Here is a 19684-nt window from a genome sequence, read left to right as displayed (position 1 = left end):
AAGGCCTAGGAATCATCCAGCTCAATCCTTCGTTTTACAGATAAGGAAAGTGAGGCCTGGAGATGTTAGATGGCTTGTCCAAAGTCACAGAGGCAGGATGTACCAGTGTGAAGCAGGGATCCAGGTCTTCAACTCCTTTTTAATTTTATTTCACTATACCACCTTATTTCATTTTAGTATACCATCAATTTTACTTCACTATATCACCCTATCTTACTGGAATCTAATTGTCCCTTTTTCTCCTCTGCTATGCATTAGTATCTGTTTGACTAAATATAAAGTGTGTACCTCTGGGCACACAGCCATTTAAACAAAGAGGCACACAAAACTCTACATTCTTTACCCAAGGAGGACATCAGAATTACAGCATCACACATTTTAAAGAGGGGAAAGAAGGCTTACAGATAATCTAAAATGTTAATTCTCAGAATGAAAGTTAAAAATTACAAGCGGATTTTTTCCAGTCTATGCCTATGTAATACATACCCTCCAGACTGGACCTCCTCCCTCCCTGAGAAAATCATGGCTTTATAGAACTATTATTTTATCCTTCACTTGTGCTGGGGGAATGGGAAAGGGGATTAAAAACCAGTGACCTAATCCAACGTCTTACTTCGGCTGATAAAAAAATCTCAAGTTCAGAGAGACGAAGGGATTTGGCCAAAGTAAACCATCAAGTTAACAGCAACTTTGGAACAAAAGTCAGGGTCTCCTGTTTTTCACTTTGTAGTGATTTATACTGCTGGTTTAGGTGTATAAAACAAAGTTTTCTGGACAGAGCTTCTCATTGCACAGGAACCTTCCTAAGTGCCCAGTTGCCCTTGGCCAGCTTGGTGTCTGCAAAGAAACACGGTAGACATCTCTTAGTCAAATTCTGGGTGTGCAGAGTGCAGGGAGAACATGTTTTTCAGTTCTGTAAAGGCTCCATGAAAAGGGAGTTAAGAATCTGATTTCCACAGCTAGGGCACGGACATCAAAGGCATCCAACACAGATAAGCAAACTGCAGCACAGAAAGGCTAATGGACCTAGACAAGGTCACACAGTGTGTAGGTGGAAGGGGTAAAACTAGAATTCAGGGCTCCTGATACTCAGGCGTGGCAGCCAAACATGTGTGCACTGCTTCCTGCTCAGGGACATCCCCTCAGTACGCTGAACACAGACCTCCTTCATTTTACTGGCCGAAAGACAGACTTAACATTAAAATCATGAAATTCGTGACGCCCCGGGTGGGAGAAAGTCACAGAAGCTGTCCAGTCCAACACCCTCACCCATTTCATTCAGGAAACTGGGGCCCAGAGAGGGTTCTTTATGCTGGATTTTGGGGCCAGGTTCAGACAAGCAGGCAAACCCCGCAAGCATGGCCTAGAAGGCCAGGAACTACAAATTCAGCCCCTGATCTCTCAGGGAGCTCTAGGCCCGAAGGGGGCCAGAGGCCGAGCTTAAGCGGTCGGAAGTTCCAGAACCCCCATCCAGCTACCTCAGCCCTGCCGCACGCACTCCGGGCTTTGCCACCCCGCTCCCAGTCCCCAGGCCCACTCAGCCGCCGCCTCACCTACGCCGACCCTCCGCCTGTTATTGTGGTTGAGAGGGAGGGACGCTACAGACACTTCCCCGGCCCCCACCGCTGAAGCACTTCCGCTTCCGCCGCCGCTCGCATATTTCCGGAGTGTCGTCATCCGGGGCCGGAGCCTCAAACCCGTGTCCATATTGTGTGTGTGAAGAAGCATCGAAGCGCGGCAGCCATGTTCAGCGTGGCATTTCGGAAGGCTTGTCGGGGGTGGAGAGCGGGGGCGGGTTGCTGGTCTTTCACGTGACACTAAAGCGCCATGCCGGAAGTACTGAGTCTGATGCGCCGGAACCAGTCTCCGACGTGTGGTTTGGTCTTGATTTCCAGTGGTACCCTGGGGTCTTGGATAAGCCTCTGGACCTCGCCTTTGTCATTTGCGAAGTGGATAGGTTCCAATAGAGATTTTCCCAGAATCATTCAACTAAAAATAGAGAACTTTTTTTTTTGAGAGGAAGGACGGGGGCGCAGTTAAAGATGTTAATGTTAAGTCATCCCTTCTGTGATTTCGGGACATTGTCTTTGCACGTAAGTAATAGTATTTTACAGTCCAAAGGAATTTCACATGAGTGTCATTAAAAACTCTACACGACTCTGACATGTAGGCAAGGATCAACTTAATCACCTTTTCTGTTGTTTGATGGATAAGGAATTGTCTTCAGAGAGTGTAATTGACTTGCACAATGTCGCACAGATGGACTGAAATTCAGATTTTTACCTTTTACATCCTGTGTTCTTGCCCTGATATACATGTAATTAATATGGGCTAAAATCCCTAGATTTAAATAGATACAAATACTTCTTAGGAAAGTTAGTGTGCATTAAAGCCATGTAAGACACGATTTGACAAGATGTAGCATTGACTAGGCTATTCTGCTGGAGAAGAAAAAGCTGAAGAAGGCTTGGGAATCCCATTTCTTCTTATTCTTTTCTTGATTGGTAGCAGACCTACTGGTTTTTCCCCTCTTTCCCCAATATGGTTCGGCACCTTAGGTTTCAGCTTGTCTTAGGCAGTCACAGTTTTAGCTATCCCATTCCATATGTCAAACCATATATCTGTGTTTTTATTTGGAGCTCTGGTAGGACAAACAAAACAAAACCTCATCATATTCATGTACTATACATTGTAATCTCAGCTTTCATGTTACATTCTTCCTGTAATTGAAGACAAAAATTTTTATGCTATTTGCTTCTGTCGGTTTCTTCATATTCAGACTTTAATAAAGGAAACAGACTTTGGCTTTTTCTGTTTCCTAGATTATTCTGAAGAATAAATAGGAATTACGAAAGTTTCTAGTGCAGTGCATGGCATATTCAGAAGGCATTCAGTAAGATTTATTTAAGCACAATTGGCCTGAATTTTTAATTCAATGGAATATGTTTTTCATTTTATTAGCATTCCTCCTTTTGTAAAAAGCACTGTAGTGGGACCTGAAATGAATACTCATGAGTAAGAAAGGTTTCCTACCTCAAGTTTAGAAACGACCTACCACAAATCATTGTAATAAATGTTAAAGATATTTTCTCACTGCTATGAGTGTTATATATAATAAGATATCAAAACTAGTTTTAACATTTTCAGGTAGAGCATGTTATATGTATCCCTTCATCTCTAGGATTTATTTGTACTTTGATGTTACAGGTTTTCATTAAAAAGGTCCTGAGTTAGTGTTTCTCCTATACAGTGGCATCATCATGGGGTCCCTGAGCGCTGCAGGAAAGTTTGCCCTACAGTAAATGACCTTAAACTGCTGTGTTGTTTTAATTTTCAATCCCCACTTTTTAATTAAATTCTAAAATATCTCTTTTCATTCTTCCATGAGTTCTAGTATCAGCCCGTGTTCTTCCTTGAAATTCCTTAGGTACCTAAACAACAGATAATCCCTTTGTTAAAATGATGACTAATACCCAAGAGAAGTTTTGGTCAGGGATAGTGGTTGGAGTTTGCTCAGGACCGGTTCATATGGCTATGGAGCTTGTTCAGTGCACAACTGCAGAAGGTGCTATGCATATCAAGGCTATTCTTACTACACTTAGACTTGGGGTATATGGCAGAACTCCACTATGAATTCAAATAGAGGATTTTTTTTGAAGGTAAAAAGGAAAAAAAAAACTGTTGTAGCTGTTTTGACTGAGAAGTTGTGTATTTAGTAGTCAGCAATGCAGGCTTTAGAACTAGAAAGACTTGGTTAACTGTGAGTTCCTCTGCTTACTGGCAGAGAGACAATGGGCAATCACTTCAGCTCTAAGGTTCAGGTTTCTTTAAAATAGACATTATGGTACCTACGTTAACAAGTCACTCCAGAATTTAGTGGCTAAAAATTTTATCTGCCCTGATTCTGTAGGGTAACTGGGTTAGGCTGGGCTGTCCTAGCTTGCAGTCTCTGGCATTTACAGTCAGATGTCAAAGTGGGGCTGTAGTTAATGTCAGCCTCTAATAGATGTTATATTGATGACAGTTGAGGCTGGCCGATCTCTAGATGCTCAGTTGGAGCTATTTATCAGAGTGCCTACACTTGGGCTTTCCCTCTGATTTGGGTTTCTTATACCGTGGTGTTTGGGTTTTCACAGGGAGCACTTGGAGGTAGAATGGGAAAAAAGGGAGCTGTTCCAAGCAAAACAGAAGGAAGCTACAAAACTTCATATAATCTAGCCTCTGCATCCCAGGAGTGACTTCCATCACATCATGTTGGGTCAAAAAAGCCACTAAGCCAGCCCAGATTCAAGAGAAGAATAAGAGTCCACCTCTTAATTGAAGATGTGGTGAAGACTTTGTGGCCATCTGTAATTTACCACACTACCTCATTGTTTTTAATTTTTAGATTTCTGGATGTATGTATATTAGCACAAGGCATCAAAAAGTAAGGCTTGTAGTCCCACCAGCCCAGTCTTGCATTTGTGCATGAATAATCTCATACATTATTTTTTAAGAAAAATTGTGGTAAAATATATATATTTGTCATTTTAACCACTTTAAGTATGCAGTTCAGTGGAATTATGCACATTCACATTATTGTGCAAAGACCACCACCGCCCATCATCATAACTTTTCTATCTTCCCAAACTGAAACTCTTTAAACAACAGTTCCCTATGCTCTCCTCCCCCCAGTCCCTGGCAACCACCGTTCTACTTTTTGACTCTATGATTTTGACCACTCTAGGTACTCATATAAGTGGAATCATAACAATATCTGTCATTTTATGTCTGAATTTTTTCACTTAGCATAATATCTTCAAGGTTCATCCATGTTGTAGCATGTATTTAGAATTTAATTCCTTTTTAAGTCTGAATAATATTCCACTGCATATATATTTCACATTTTATCAATTCATTCTTTATGTTATTTATTTGTTGTTTATTTTTCATTGTGATTAAAAACGCGTAACATAAAATTTACCATTTTAATTATGTATTTCCATCATTTTTAGTTTTTAGTTAATGCATAATAATTGTACATATTCATGGGATACAGAGTGATATTTCAATACATGTATACAATCTATAATGATCAAAGCAGGCTGATTAGCATATCCATTCACCGCAAACATTTATCATTTCTTTGTGTTGCAAACCTTCAAAATCCTCTCTTTTAGCTTCTTGAAAATATACAATAAACTATCGTTAACTATATTCACCCTACCATTAACAGATGAATGAATAAAGAAAATGTGGAACATATACACAAAATATGTATACAAAAGGATGAAATCCTGTCATTGGAGGCAATATGGATGAACCTGGAAGACATTATGTTAAGTGAAATAACTCAGGCACAGAAAGATAAACACTGTATGTTTTCACTCATATGTGGGAGCTAAAAAAATTTTTGAGCCCGTTTTTAAGTGTACAGTTCAGTAGTATCAACCATATTCACGTTGTTCAGCAGATCTCTAGAACTTTTTCATTGCGAAACTGATACTCTATATCCATTGAACAAGAGCTCTCCATTTTCTCCTACCCTAGCTCTGGAAACCACAGTTTTACATCCTGTTTCTGAGTTTGACTACATTAAATACCTCATAGAAGTAGCTTCATACACTTTATCTTTTTGTGACTGACGTGTTTCACTTAGTATGAAGTCCTCAAGGTTTTAAGGCTGAATAATATTCCATTGCCTGTATATATCACATTATCTATTCATCCATCAATGGGCATTTGGGTTGCTTCCACATTTTGGTTATTATGAATAATGCTGGAATAAACATGAGAGTGAAAATATCTTATTGAGATCTTGTTTTCATCTTTTGGCATATATATGCAGAAGTGGGATTGTTGAATCATAGGATAATTCTATTTTTAATTTTTTGAGGAGCCACCATACTCTTCCATAGCAGTTACACTGTTTTACATTCTCACCAACAGTGTACAAAGGTTCCAACTTCTCCACATCCTCACCCTCATTTGTTTCTTGTGAGGTAATGTTTGTAATCCAGATAGAACAGTGCTTGGCAGGCAGCAAACACTCTATAAATGTTAGCTGTTATTATTTGATTGTTCAGAGACCTCTTTTCCTTCCTGCTTCTCAGCTATTTCTAGATAGTTGAAGTTATAAGGGCTGAATTCTTAGCATATGATATTTCTGAAGTTTACTTTCAAAGTGCCCTAATTTTTCCCAAGTTACATAAGAAAATTCTGTGAAAGGATGTTGTATGTAGGTGTATACATAGAGAATTGCAATTTCAAAACCAACACATGGTAGATTAAGAAAAAACAAAAACAAAAGCCTGCATTGAAGACTTACACTTTCATAAGCGTGAACTCTGAGTGACCATTAAGCAATATTAAATATTAAGGACACTGCAGTTCATTTTTAATTTGTACTATACTGCACAAGATCATGTTTATGTGACAAGGAAGTGAAAAGGTTAAGAGTGAAACAGGAAATTCAACAAGCTTATTTTTAAAAAATTACCCTTCAGTGTTATGGTTTGAATGTGTTCCCCAAAGTTCATGTGTTGTAAACTCATATGGTTGGGGTCTGTGTCCCCACCAAAATCTCATGTCGAATTGTAATTCTCAGTGTTGGAGGAGGGGCATGGTGGGAGGTGATTGGATCATGGGGGCAGACTTCCCGCTTTCTGTTCTTATGAAAGTGAGTGAGTTCTTATGCGATTTGGTTGTTTGAAAGCATGTATCACTTCCTCCTTCGCTTGCTGTCTCCTGCAGGCCATGTGAAGATGTGCTTGCTTCCCTGTCACCTTCCACCATGATTGTAAGTTTCCTGAGGCCTCCCAGGAAGCAGAAGCCTGTACAGCCCACAGAACCATGACCTGATGAAATCTCTTTTCTTTATAAATTACCCAGTCTCAGGTATGTCTTTATGGCAGTGTGAGAATGAACTAATACGGAAACTTAATGTCTAATGCAATCGTGTTGAGAGGTGGAACTTTTAAAAGATGATTAGGTCATGAGAGCCCTCCCTCATGTATAGATCAATGCTGTTACCAGAGGAGTAGGTTCCTGATAAAAGAAGGAGTTTGCAGTTTGGCCCTTTCTCTCTCACTTGCTCTCGTTCTCACGCTCTCTCTCACGTGCACACTCTCTCTCTCTTTCTCGCTGTCTTGCCCATCTACCTTCTGCTGTGGGATGACACAACAAGAAGGCAGTCTCTAGATGCAGGTCCCTTGACCTTGGACTTCCCGGACTCAAGAACTATAAGAAATAAATCTCTGTTCTTTATAAATTACCCAGTCTCAGGTATTCTGTTATAGCAGCAGAAAACAGACTAAGACTAATCTAATCATATTTTCTCCATCACTACTTCTAGTTCAGATGTTTTAGTTTGATTACCAGAGGAATGACAGCAAAGATGTTAGGAAAGAAAGTACACTGAAATGCCAAAAATTCTAAATTCCATCATTTCTTCAGGCAGCCAACATTTATTAAACGTCTGTTTGAGACCTGGGAATATGTTAGGCACCAGGGCTGCAGAGATGACTAGGAAACAGTCTCTACTCTCAAGTTAGTGGGGAGACACGATCTGTAAAGAACACTTTAGCAAAATTTAGGAAATTCTGTCACAGTGGAATACCAGGATGCCGAAGTAGCACAGAGGAGAGGCATAATATAATGAAATTTGTAGAGTAAGGTAGTGCAATGGTGTTTGCCAGAGACTGGAGGGAAGGGGAAATGGGGAGGTATTAGTCACAAGGTACAAACTTGGTTATACAAGATTAGAGATCTAACAACACTGTAGAGTTGCTTCCCCTCATATACCTGATGACTCTCCAGCCCTAGGCGAGTGAACAGTGTGCTCCCCTGTAGGCAGAAGATGGATCAACCTTATTCAGCTCTTGCAAGGAAAGAAAAGGAAGATGCTGGTGAGCTGGGCCCATCTAGGTGAGTATAATACTGGGACAGAAACTGATGGTCCTTGTGTTCCACAAGTAACTGGGAGAAAACAGTTGTGCTTCTTATGTAAGTTGGTTATATTTTGAGCCTCACATGGTTCATTCATTCATTCAGCAAGTATTTTCTGAGTGCTTGCTCTAGGGCCAGACACTGTTAGGTACAATAAAACAATTGTGATGAGAAGTAGATATGTTTCTACCTGCAGTTCAGTTTGGTTGAGGAGTTTGGGGACAGAAATCAAATAACCATACTGATAGACCAATTTTTCAAAAATAAACAGATGGGGATAGATACATAGTTAAGTTGTGTCCAGTAAAGGAATTAATGAATAAATGGATAAATATAATACACTCAATTTTTCCTATTAAGCATTTCAGTGGTTTAATAAACCAAACCTTCCTAAATATTTAAATAAAACTCATAACTCTATTAAACATACACATATGGCAAATGACGACTTCTCAAACAGCCAATAATCTTTAGTCTTAATAAAATTCTCATCTCTTCAACTTAATATTCTAAGTTTAAGCCAATACTTGATTAAAAGTTTAAAATTTCAATCATAAGACTCATCTATCTAATTCCTTAACACGCTGCAGTTTTTGAAGATAGGATATTTTACATATTAATTATTCATTTACTGTTTCTTAGTGCCAGATAATAATAATAGATATGATTTAATCCTCATTTCTTTGCTTAAATTTGACCTTTTGGCATAGACATTGTAAGAAAACCTTCTATTTCCCTTATCTGGGGACCGCAGTTGCATACTGATTGCGGGCAATGTTTGGGTGTGCTCCAGGATTCTCTTCTTCCCATTCCCAACCCCACCCCACCCCCTTTTTTTTCTAATCATGAGCTGTAAGGACATGAGCCTGGAGTGGCTGCAGCCATTTTTCTTATCTGATAGGTAGAGTTTGTATGGGAGATGATGAAACCAGCATTTAATAAAATCCAGAGACAAGCAGAGGGCAGAGATGGAGACTGAGACTTCTGACAATACCTGAGTCCATGGATAAAGCTGTGCCTGAATTACGACCCACCCTGAATCCTCCTAATTGCATGAGCCTACACGTTTCTTGCTTGACCTAAGCTGTTTCATTTAGATTTTCATCGCTCTTAACTGAAAGTATCCTGACATATTTCATAGGCCGTGTTAGCCATTGTCCTCCTCCAGTACTCCAAACCTTCAGGAAACATTTGTTACCCTAAATAGCCTTTAAAGCGCTTGAGGAATGAAGGAAGATAGCGGGTGTGCAGTGGCTGTGGAGTCATGTGCACCAAAGTGGTGGGGAGTGAGGCAGCAGCATCCAAAGATGAAATGAGGTGCCCATGGAGAACTTTGCAAAATTAGAGATACAGAGTAAGTAGTTACCATAAGGACATAGAGGTCCTGGGATCCTCTGCAATCAGGAGGACACCAGACTTCCTATGATTTGTGGAATGGAAGGTCAAGTCATGTCGTTTGGATATGAAAGTGTGGGCACCAGAGGTCTAAGATCTCTAGGTGACATTTTCATGCTTTCTACCAAGATAAAAAGTTTCTGATCCTGGCAGTATCAAAACTTATTATAGCAAAAACAGGCAAAACAGTTTACTGCAATAAGGACAGCAATATAGCAAGGGATTGAGATTGGGCCAGGCCTGAGAACAATCTTAGACTCAAAGATAGCATATAGAAAGTATAGTGTTGAAGCATCTGTTGTTTGCTTGACCTGCATTTATTTCTCCTTTGGCAATAGTTCTTCAATATTCCTTTGGGGAACAATTCTTTATCATCTTCTAGTTCATACAGTAAGGCCAACTTACTTCTGGCTCCTGTAGGACCTTGTAATTTGGTCCATTTCAATGAGAATTAAGCATGCTTGTAGCTATGACTGGTTCAGGAATAAGCCTTTTATTCCAACTAGTGTAATAAGACTCAAACCTTTTGTTAGAAGACTTCTTGGAAAAGGAAAGCTCTCTTCCACTGACGACATTGTAACTCTAAGTTGCCAGGGTCTACCACTGCGGATAGAGGTGGTGTGGGGTGGGGAAAGCCTGCCTATGAGTAAAAACCACACTGGAGAAAGTATGGATGGATCTAAGAGCTGGAGAAAGAAATTTCCAGCAGAAGTTTTGGAGACCCTGAATCCAGCTGTTACTAAATTCAGATTCACCTGAAGTTGTCAGGCAGAAGAGCCATAAAATCTCCTGTTCCCCTCTTACCCCATTCCCTGCTTTTTTTTTTTTTTTTCTTGTGAAATCTGGGGAGCCTGATCATTACTGGAGGTGGTTGATAGTAGGCAGAGGATGTTACTCTTCTAAAGTTCAATGTACTGCATGTGGTTTGCCCACTAGAGGGTGCAGCTCACTTTGCATTAGGAGCAAGGAATGTTCAGAGAGGTAATGCTGGGAGGCATTTACTGTCAGAGATCTGTTGAAATGTTGCAAGGTCTCAGCCACAGGGCTCACATTCCTGAAAGGGGCCCTGTCTCAGAAGGACTTGGAGAGTGGTCAGATGACCAAGGCCTGACTACAGGCATAGCAAATAGAGCAGGATGAAGGACTTCATCTTAACCATGAAGCTATTTTTGTCTTAAAAAGAAAAAGCCATAAGAAAGAATGAGATCTTGACATTTGTAACAACATGGATGGAACTCAAGGTCATTATGTTAGGTGGAATCCACCAGGCACAGAAAGACAAATTATGCACATTCTCACTCATTTGTGGTAGCTAACAATTAAAACAATTGAACTCATGGAGATAGAGAGTAGAATAATGTTTACCAGAGGTTGGGAAGAGTAGTTGGGGCAGGGAAGGGGGGATGGTTAATGGGTACAAAAATATAATTAGATAGCGTGAGTAAGCTCTAGTATTGATAGCACAGCAGAGTGACTACAGTCAACAATAATTTATTGTACATCTAAAAATAACCACATAATTGGGTTGTTTGTAACACAAAGAAAGGATAAATGCTTGAGGTGATGGATATCCCATTTACCCCGATGTTATTATTATGCATTGTATGCCTGTATCAAAATGTCTAATGTACCTCATAAATATATATACTCACTCACTATGTACCCACAAAAAAATAGGACATTTTTTAAAAGGTTATGTGCAGGAATAGCAAATAAGTTTTATATTCCATATCAAATCTGATGACAAGGCATGCCTGGATTACTATGTTGATAAACATTTTGAGGCCACATACAGCTCAGTGGCATGTACTGTTTGATTACTGATATCTAATGTGGGCGTGGGGAGAAGCAGGATGGTTGGATGTGATAGACATGTGACATCTATGGTGAGATGTTTCTCAATAGGAGCACTATCAGGATCCTGGATGGGTTAATTTTTCCCTATGCAGGACAGTCATTGTGACAAGTAAAAATTAAGTCCCCACATACTTTAAATACCCTTTATGGGAATAGTACTGCTCTATCAGAAAATTATTAGGTTAAGCCAAGAGTGACTTGATTGATTTAGATTTGCCTGAGGATTGAACTAGAGCTTCTTAAATGCTTCAAGACTAAAAAATGAGGATTTTTTTTTTTTTTTCTAGCTCCTGAGACCAGACTGAGCTTGCTATCTGTAGGGAATAGGGACTGAGAATGGGGAGGGGAATGAAGAATTTCTGTTGAAGGGGAGAAGATACTTATGGTGACAGGAGCAAAGTAGAACCTGACAGTAGGTGATTAATATATCATCCCTGGTTAAGAAAAGCATAGGAGGAACCTCAGCTGTGGGAAAAAGGGGTATCCTGTTAAACATCAGAGTCAGTTGGAGTGCCCTTATCCTACCATTTTCATTATTGTTGGGTGTTTCTTTTGCCAGGATGTTGTCTTTATATAACATTTCTCAGGGAGCTGCCCTCTACTCTGTACCTTTGAATCCACTGAATAAGATCAGCCACTGTAAGTTATTTTTGGAAGAAGATAACATATGACTCAATGAATAAATACATACATGTATAAAATATTTCCTACCCCTTAATTTAAGAGTTCATGACCATCTATTTTCATTTTCCTCATGCCCCTGTGAATTCCTGTGGAGAAGGGAGGAAAGGAGCAACAAGAATGGTATTATTGCTGCCTTCAAGTTTTGCTTTTGTCATACTCTTCCAGCCAGAGACCACCAGGAACACACCTATAGTTGAACAAACAGGGCTTATGATTAACTGCAGGCTGTGAGAACACACACCCCTGGGAGCCATAAGGCGTGTCAATAGGAGGGTATTAGAAAGGTCTTATTGTAGGATTTGAGATTGTTAGGTTAATTTGGTGGAAGGCTTAAGGAAAAGAGGCTTTGCTTTGGTTTGAATGCCCTCAGAAAGTGGGAGGAATTATTTAGGAGGAGGGAAGAGTAGCTTAAGGCTAAAGTTGTAATTGGTGAATAAGCAGCAGTCACATTAGTCTAGATAAGTCGATATTTGGTATTTTGTGACTTTGATAATGTTCATGTTTTGCCTGTGTTTAGACTAAGATAATACTAAGTGGTATTATCTTAGTCTTGATTTCTCATAGTCACAGAGTAGCTTTGTCAGATGTAAACATTCTATGAAATTGTTTATCTCAAATGGAGAACATGAAGGCCCAGATGTAAGTAGGAGGCCAACGTGTTAACAATGCTAAGGCAAGCTTCTGCATGCCATGGGTTGTTTTACTTCTTCTCACATTTTATCATGTTGTTTAATAATCTTTTGTTTTATTGCTCCCTCACTGGACTGTAAAGTGCATGAGTGCACAAACCTGTTTTGATGACCACTGAAGACTGAGTCTAGACAAGTCTCCCAATCTCATAAGTACTTAAAGAGTATTTAGTGAGTGACTGAATTGTCCGGTTAGCTGATTAGACTGTGAATTGCCCAATGTCAGGGGTTACTTCCTATTCAGCTCTGTATTTCTAGAACCAAACGGTTCTGATGTATGTAATTAAATATATCTCGAGTCAAAGAGGAACTCTCCATAAGATTTATTGCTTTTCTTTAAAAAATAAGGTAATATAATGAATTCTACTTTATGAATGAGAGATGATGCTTATTTCAAATGGTTTCATTCATGAAAAACAAAAATCACTTCATATTCAAGATGCAGGGGACTTTCTGCATTTTCCATGGTATTGAATGTTGAGAGTGAGATTCAGAGCTCTAAGATAAATTGATATAAATATTTACAAACCATTAAAATGAAATATAATCTTTCTTGCCCAGCCTAGTTGCATATTATAATCTCTATATTATATAATAATTTTTTGAAAGGAGACAGAATGAGCCCAAGAGGTTGAGGTTGCAGTGAGCCAAGATCATGCCACTGAACTCCAGCCTGGGTTAACAGAGTGAGACCCGATAGATAGATAGATAGATAGATAGATAGATAGATAGATAGGTGATAGATAGATAGATAGATAGATAAATAGATAGATAGATTAGATAGATAGATAGATAGATAGATAGATAGATAGATAGATAGATTAGATAGATAAATGGAGAGAGAACTTGATTTGTAAACTCCTGGCTTATAAATAGCCCATAGCTACAAAGATTTTCCTCTCCCCTCATTATGCACTTTCACCCTGGAGATGCTTCTGATTTGTAATCATGGCAAAACATTATTAGAGCTCTTAACAAATGTGTAAACCTGTATGTTAAAAAGTAGAGCGTGAGGAAATCAATAAATTGATAAGATACCTTGGGAAAGTCTTTTCACTTCTCTGAATCAGAATTACCTTGTTGATAAAATGACCATAATGATGGATACCTACTGAGATGGGCTCTTTTGAGGATCACTTTGGATATACTCTGTGAACTTCAAGAATACTTATTATTGAGACAAAGACCATAATACAGGAAGCATACTCATTATTGGGGCAAAGACCATAATGATTAAGAACAGGATAAACTCAGGAGTGTGGAAAACATAAATGAAAAATATCTGTCTTCTTCAGCAGAAATGTAATAACAATACCAAGCAAAATACTAAATTTTATACTAAGTTAGAGTCAATGAAATTTTGTGTGCATGTTTCATGCAAAAGTGGCCTAGTTTTTTTTTTTTTTAAACAAGGTCTCACTCTGTCACCCAGGCTGGAGTGCAATGGCGCAATCTCAGCCCACTGCAACCTCCACCTCCCAGGTTCAAGCAATTCTCCTGCCTCAGCCTCCTGAGCAGCTGGGATTACAGGCACCTGCCACCATGCCTGGCTATTTTTTTTTTTTAATATATTTTTAGTAGAGACGGGGTTCCACCATGTTGACCAGGCTGGTCTCAAACCCCTGGCCTCAAGTGATCCTCTCAAAAAGTGGCCCATTTTTAAAAAATTTAACAATAGCCACATAGGAGCTACTGTGAAGTGATAAGGAATATTATTCATCTTCCATAAATACTTCCTATTTGACATTGGGCAAGGCAATCAACTTTGGAGTACTGCATTTTTATATGTAAAAGGAAATATCTCTCCCCTGCCTTCCATGTACTATTGGTATAGGTCTTATAGGGGTCCTGTTTGGGACAGTACTTTCTAACTGCAGCAAGCTTATAACCATATATATATATATTTTTTTAAATTTATTATTATTATACTTTAGGTTTTAGGGTACATGTGCGCAATGTGCAGGTTAGTTACATATGTATACATTTGCCATGCTGGTGCACTGCACCCACTAACTTCTCATCTAGCATTAGGTATATCTCCCAATGCCATCCCTCCCCCCTCCCCCAACCCCACAATAGTCCCCAGAGTGTGATGATCCCCTTCCTGTGTCCATGTGTTCTCATTGTTCAATTCCCACCTATGAGTGAGAATATGCGGTGTTTGGTTTTTTGTTCTTGCGATAGTTTACTGAGAATGATGATTTCCAATTTCATCCATGTCCCTACAAAGGACATGAACTCATCATTTTTTATGGCTGCATAGTATTCCATGGTGTATATGTGCCACATTTTCTTAATCCAGTCTATCATTGTTGGACATTTGGGTTGGTTCCAAGTCTTTCCTATTGTGAATAATGCCGCAATAAACATACATGTGCATGTGTCTTTATAGCAGCATGATTTATAGTCCTTTGGGTATATACCCAGTAATGGGATGGCTGGGTCAAATGGTATTTCTAGTTCTAGATCCCTGAGGAATCACCACACTGACTTCCACAATGGTTGAACTAGTTTACAGTCCCACCAACAGTGTAAAAGTGTTCCTATTTCTCCACAAGATACAAATCAATGTACAAAAACCACAAGCATTCTTATACACCAAAAACAGACAAACAGAGAGCCAAATCATGAGTGAACTCCCATTCACAATTGCTTCAAAGAGAATGAAATACCTGGGAATCCAACTTACAAGGGACGTGAAGGACCTCTTCAAGGAGAACTACAAACCACTGCTCAAGGAAATAAAAGAGGATACAAACAAATGGAAGAACATTCCATGCTCATGGGTAGGAAGAATCAATATTGTGAAAATGGCCATACTGCCCAAGGTAATTTACAGATTCAATGCCATCCCCATCAAGCTACCAATGACTTTCTTCACAGAATTGGAAAAAACTACTTCAAAGTTCATATGGAACCAAAAAAGAGCTCGCATCACCAAGTCAATCCTAAGCCAAAAGAACAAAGCTGGAGGCATCACACTACCTGACTTCAAACTATACTACAAGGCTACAGTAAGCAAAACAGCATGGTACTGGTACCAAAACAGAGATATAGATCAATGGAACAGAACAGAGCCCTCAGAAATAATGCCGCATATCTACAACTATCTGATCTTTGACAAACCTGAGAAAAACAAGCAATGGGGAAAGGATTCCCTATTTAATAAATGGTTTTGGGAAAACTGGCTAGCCATATGTAGAAAGCTGAAACTGGATCCCTTCCTTACACCTTATACAAAAATCAATTCAAGATGGATTAAAGACTTAAACGTTAGACCTAAAACCATAAAAACCCTAGAAGAAAACCTAGGCATTACCATTCAGGACATAGGCATGGGCAAGGACTTCATGTCTAAAACACCAAAAGCAATGGCAACAAAAGCCAAAATTGACAAATGGGATCTAATTCAACTAAAGAGCTTCTGCACAGCAAAAGAAATTACCATATATTATTTGTAGTAGTAGCTTGAGAATAATAGTATCTTATTTTTTATTTTGTTTTCTCAGCACCTAGCACAGTTCTGGAACTTTCTAGGTGTTTATTAAACATTCTTGGGATAAATATAAGAACCTGTTTTGAAAAATCCTAAAATTCTGTCCAAATAAAAGATTCTAAGATAATGGGAATTTAAACTTGTAGGCTCTGGGAGTCAAATTCCTAGATTTGTTTCTTGGTTTTTCTCCCTATAAGCAATTATATCTTGGGTCCCTAAATCTCTCTAAGTGTCAGTTTCATCATCTATAAAATGAAAAGTAATGCCAATTTCAGCTTTGTAGGATTGTTTTGAATACTGAATGAGATAATTTCTATGTGGTACCAAGGACAGTGCTTGGTATGTAATAAGCACTAAATTGAAATCAAGCCTATTTGTAGGTTTTCAAAAGTTTCCTCATTATTTATTCTCTTAAATATTTTATGTTTCTGAGTATATACAATAAATACATTTTTTAAAGTTTGATCATAGTATATGCATCATTCGATATATTTTGTAAACTTAATGTTAGGTCATGATTATTTTTTGAAAAGTTAATAGGTGATGTCTAGTGAGGTTTTTTTTTTTTTTTTTTTTTTAAATCATATAGCGCTAAAAAAGGATGAGCCTATAAGCAAAAAGCCGGAGAGATTTGGTGCACTGAAATGGATCAACCTTTGACTTCCCCAAGATGCAAAAACACAGTACCAGGTAGAACCCGAGCTGGGGTTTGAAGGATGGAGGGAGGCACATGTACAGTTAGTGTAAAGATATGCTTGTCCCCCTCACTTTATTATGAACATGACCTGGCCACACATTTGGAATGCCTTGATAATCTTAGAAGAAAGCAACTTCAGGCTAACAGAGATAAGTAGAAAAGTTGAGGAACCAGATCATTCTTATGCATAAACTCCCTCTGAAATAGTGGGCATGGGAAGCAAAATGGATTTCACAACTGACCTGGAATAAGAAGAAGCTGAGCAGTACGGTGGAGGTGTAGTAAACATCAGAGAATCATGGACAAGGATATTTAAGTGGCAGCACAACAATGGGAAAGGAAGATCTTATGTAAGAAAACTGTACTTCCTCGAGTTCCACTATTGTGTCTGGAGATGCTAAGAACTATTTGGAAAATGGAAACTTTGGAAAATATTGGCTTTCATGCAGATAAAGTTAGTGGGCATTAGAGCACTGATATTTGTAGCCTTACCATAGACAGTGACACAATTCCATTTACTAACTCTTTTCCAGAAAGTATTAATTATAGATGTGCTATAATTATGTATTATATTATTAGAAACTAATTATATGTTATTAGATCTTTTTTTGTATTTTACCTTTAGAACTACTGTGCAGAACATATCTATGCATTATTCTTTGACAATACCTTTAATACTTCCTGAGGATAGTACCCAGAATAGCCAAACAGTCTGAAAATGAGCAAAGTTGAAGAACCCATACTTCCTGACTTCAAAGCTTACTATGAAAATCTACAATAATCAAGAGAGTGTGGTATTGGCACAAAGATAGACATATAGACCAATAGAATAAAATTGAAAGTTCAGAAATAAATCCTTATATTTATGGTCAATTGATTTTCAATGAAGGTTATAAAACAGTTAAATGAGGAAAGATAAGTATTTTCAACAAACAGTGCTGGGATAACTGTGTATTTACATACAAAACAATACAGTTGAATTCCTTGCCTCACACCATATACAAATCTAACTCAATATGAGTCAAAGACCTGAATGTAACGGTTAAAACTTAAAACATCTGGAAGAAAACAGAGGAGATCTTTGTGACCTTGGATTAAGCAATGTTTTCTTAGATATGATGCCAAAAACACAAGCAGCAATAGATAAATTGTACTTTATAAAATTAAAATCTCCTGCACTTCAAAGGACACTATTAATAAAGTGAAAAGAAAACCCACATAATGACAGAAAATATCTGTAAATCAACATCCATTAAGGAACTAGTATCCAGAATATATAAAAAACTCTTACAACTTAACAATAAAAAGGTAAATAATCTGAGTAAAAAGTGAGCAAAGGATTTGAATAGACATTTCTTCAATGAAGATATACAAATGGCTAATAAGCCTATGAAAAGATATATAACATCATTAAATCTTTTGGGAAATGAAAATCATAACCATGGTTTTCATGATTATGATACCACTTCACACCTATTAGGATGGTTATCATTAAAAAGATGAGCAATAACAAGCATTGGTAAAGATGTGGAGAAATTAGAACTCTCATATACTTTTACTGGGATTGTAAAATGCTGCAGCTGATTTGAAAAACAGTTTGGTAGTTCCTCAGTTAAAGTTATCATATACGCCAGCAATTTAACTCATAGGTTTATACCCAAGATAAATTAAAAAAAAAAAAGGTTTTGTTTACACAAAACCTTGTAAATGAATGTTCATAGCAACATTATTCATGCTAGCCAAAAGTGGAAACAACCCAATGTCCATTAATGGATGAATGGATAAATGAAAAGTGATATATCTAAACAGTGAAATATTATTCAGCCATAAAAAGGCACAAATAACTGATGCATCCTACAACATGGATGAATTTTGAAAATCTATACCAAGTGAAAGAAGACAAAAAAGGCCACATGTTATATGATTCCATTTATATGAATTGTCCATAATAGTCAAATCTATAAAGACAAAAAGTAGACTAGTGGTTTCCAGGTACTGGGGTGGGGGAGATGAGAGAGGGGTAGAGGTTTCTTTTTAATGAAAATTTTTCTGAAATTAAACAGCAGTGATGGTTGTACAACTCTCTGTATATATTAAGGACCACTGAATTGTATAGTTTAAGAGAGTACATTTATTATTTATCCTATTAAAATTTAAATCCTAAGAATACATTTTTAGCACTGAGAGTTATTTTTTATTTCCCTGAATCCTTGGGATTGCAGAGAAGGGTAAGATAGTAGATTTGGAGAAAGGATGAAATGTGGTTAGCTAATAAAACATTTGGGAGAAGAAGTAGCAATCATCCATGCAGTTTCTCTCCCCTCTATGGAATCCCTTTGTATGCCGTAGAATTATGACCACAACATGAAGGCCTATCAGATGAGGTTTTGAGATCATTTGGAAGATACTGCTCTACTGGCTAAGGCTGACTATGGTATAGGTTATCTGGTCTGAGTGAGTTGGGAAATGTGGAAGGAGCACTAGGGGCTGAGTACAAAGGCGTGTTTATGATAGAGTGGCCAACCATTCTGGTTTGTCTGTGACTTTCTTATTTTAATATGCAAAGTCTCATGTCTAGGAAAACCCTTAGTCCATGGCAAACTGAAATGGTTGGTCCCCTAGTTAGTAGCAACAAAGGTCATTCCTCTGTTATTTACTAAGGGCTTGCTATGTGACAGGGATTATGCTAAGCCCTCTTGATCCATTATCTTTTTCAGTCCTCATAGCCAACCTCTAAGGTAATGACTGAGATTGTGTTTTCTGCCCTAAGTCACATAAGTTTAAGCAGAAGAGCTGAGGTCCCAATCTAGTTCTATAGGATCAGAGTCTTCATTCTTAAACACACATTCCATTCAGAGAGTTTGAGCCAAAATAAGTAGTGAATTAAAAAAAAAATTACCTATAAAGGGTGATTTAGGTTTACAAATGTGTTTTATATCC

The 19684-nt window shown here is 38.1% G+C and overlaps 1 protein-coding gene across 8 annotated transcripts in view; it reads right to left on the bottom strand.

The window, feature by feature from the left end:
• FBXO38 (F-box protein 38) overlaps positions 1-1787 on the bottom strand; it is a 59151-nt gene extending 57364 nt beyond the window's left edge. For 3 of the 8 annotated variants that reach the window (XM_063665254.1, XM_054487923.2, XM_063665256.1), the window contains exon 1: positions 1554-1639. The gene's annotated coding sequence lies outside the window, so the exon portion shown is untranslated. Of the gene's footprint in view, positions 1-1553 lie in introns of all 8 variants that reach the window. The other 5 variants (XM_054487920.2, XM_054487924.2, XM_054487922.2 and 2 more) reach the window with 3 other exon arrangements.
• Between the last annotated feature and the right edge of the window lie 17897 nt (positions 1788-19684).

This window comes from Pongo pygmaeus, chromosome 4 (assembly GCF_028885625.2).
Source record: "Pongo pygmaeus isolate AG05252 chromosome 4, NHGRI_mPonPyg2-v2.0_pri, whole genome shotgun sequence".
In the NCBI taxonomy this organism is placed as follows: Eukaryota; Metazoa; Chordata; class Mammalia; order Primates; family Hominidae; genus Pongo; species Pongo pygmaeus.
The sequence above is the reverse complement of the archived record's forward strand: the minus strand, read 5'-3'. Positions and strand labels throughout refer to the sequence as shown.